Consider the following 2080-nt stretch of genomic DNA (forward strand, 5'->3'; position numbering starts at 1 on the left):
GGAGTTTGTACGTTCTCCCCGTGTCTGAGTGGGTTTCCTCCGGGTGCTCTGGTTTCCTCCCACATTCCAAAGACGTACGGGTTAAGAAGTTGTGGGCATGCTGTGTTGGCGCTGGAAGCGTGGCAACACTTGTGGGCTGCCCCCAGAACATTCTACGTAAAAGATGCATTTCACTGTGTGTTTCGATGTACATGTGACTAATAAAGATATCTTAAGTCTGCAGTGGGTTTTCTCTTCTATTTAAGCAGTCCCTCGGGATCAGCGATGACTTGCTTCTGCTGAGGATGAAAGGGGCCTGTGCACGACCTCTTTCAATCAGGTACCACAAGGTTTTAACAGGGCGAGGTCTTGGTTAAGCAAGGTCTTGGCTGCTGGACATTGGGGAATAGTTGGGGTGGAGTGGGTGTGTCGGAATCAAAGAGGGGAAGGATGAAGGGATGGGCTAACCTGGAAGCAACTGAGAGAAAGGGGAAGGGAGCTGAAACAGGATAGGGACCAAGTGAGTGGGGAGATAGAGGCAATTAGGGGAAAGGAGTCAGACTATAAGGTGAGAGGCGGAAAGTTTAAAGGAGATGTACAAGGCAAGTTTTTACACAGAAAGTGGTAGGTACCTGGAACACGCTGCCAGGGGAGGTGGTGGAGGCAGATACAACAGTAACATTTAAGAAGCATTTAGACGGGCACATGAACAGACAGAGAATAGAGGGATTCAGACCATGTGTAGGCAGATGGAATTAGTTAGATTGTTAGATATTCATCATAGCACAGGTCAGAGAAGGGTCAGCCTGTGCCAGCAAGCAAGGCAAGTAACAAAGGAACTTAAACACATACTTTCCTTTTATACTGCAACCCGCTCTGGACTGGTTTTAGATAAGAAACCTGTGACCAGGTACTGACTGAGTCACACTTCAGCTTTGCAGATAAAGAAACTACAGAAGTATAGAACCAAGTATACCATATTACTGAAAGTTTACAGGCAAGCAGGTGATTATACAGACATATAAGCAAGCGTAAAGAAAGCTAAAACTACAAATAAAATGACAATCTGGACCTAATTCAGCAGAGGTGAATACTAGCTGTTGGCAAAGCTACAGCCAAGTCTCATATCTACAACAACGGACACTGGGCAAATAGAGGGGGTGAGTTTACCCAATCTAACCCTTTCCATCTCACCTGGAAAGCCATGATAATTTGCACTTACATAGCACTTTTAAAGTACTAAAACATCCCCAAGGTGCTTCTTAGCAGCGTGATCAGATAAGTATCAACACAGAGTCATGCAAGGAGTCATCAGGAGGGGTGACCAAATTGTTGGTCAAAAATACAATGCTTTCTAAAGCACCTTAAGAGAGAATGAAGTAGTTAGTTGGTGGGCTTACTAAGGGAACCCCAGAACCTTGCCCAGATAATTAAGATAAGATATTTATTTATTAGTCACATGTACATCGAACCACACAGCGAAATGAGTCTTTTTGCGTTACTGGGAATGTGCTGGGGGCAGCCCGCAAGTGTCACCACTCTTCTGGTGCCAACATAGCATGCCCACAACTCCTAACCTGTACGTCTTTGGAATGTGGGAGGAAACCGGAGCACCCGGAGGAAACCCATGCAGACACAGGGAGAACGTACAAACTTCTTACAGACAGCAGCAGAATTGAACCCGGGTCGCTGGTGCTGTAATAGCGTCACACTAACCACTGCACTATCATGCTACCTATAAGAAAGCTGCGCCCAACGTGGGGCTCGAACCCATGACCCTGAGATTAAGAGTCTCATGCTCTACTGACTGAGCTAGTTGGGCTGTAACTGAGCTAGATGGGCTGTACTGAGCTAAAGAAGGCATATCAATGGTGAACCAATTAATATTAGGAATATGATCTGTATGGATGGCATGCAAAACAAAGTTTTTCACTGTATCTTGGTACATGTGACAATAATAAACCAATTACCAATTACCAGTTAGCAATCTAATCATCCATAGCTCAATGGTGTAGAGGATTCCTGTAGGGTAATAAGTTTCCTCTAAGGACCCAGACATCGGCACCTGAGACTGACTGATTCAGGTACAATAAGGTCAGTA

General features: G+C 45.2%; 1 non-coding gene across 1 annotated transcript; it reads right to left on the reverse strand.

Annotated features, from left to right (window-relative positions):
* Positions 1-1728: 1728 nt before the first annotated feature.
* Positions 1729-1801, reverse strand: trnak-cuu (transfer RNA lysine (anticodon CUU)). The gene has a single exon. It is a non-coding gene; the product is annotated as a tRNA-Lys (tRNA).
* Positions 1802-2080: the final 279 nt, after the last annotated feature.

The sequence above is a fragment of the Pristis pectinata genome, chromosome 29 (assembly GCF_009764475.1).
Source record: "Pristis pectinata isolate sPriPec2 chromosome 29, sPriPec2.1.pri, whole genome shotgun sequence".
Classification (NCBI taxonomy): Eukaryota; Metazoa; Chordata; class Chondrichthyes; order Rhinopristiformes; family Pristidae; genus Pristis; species Pristis pectinata.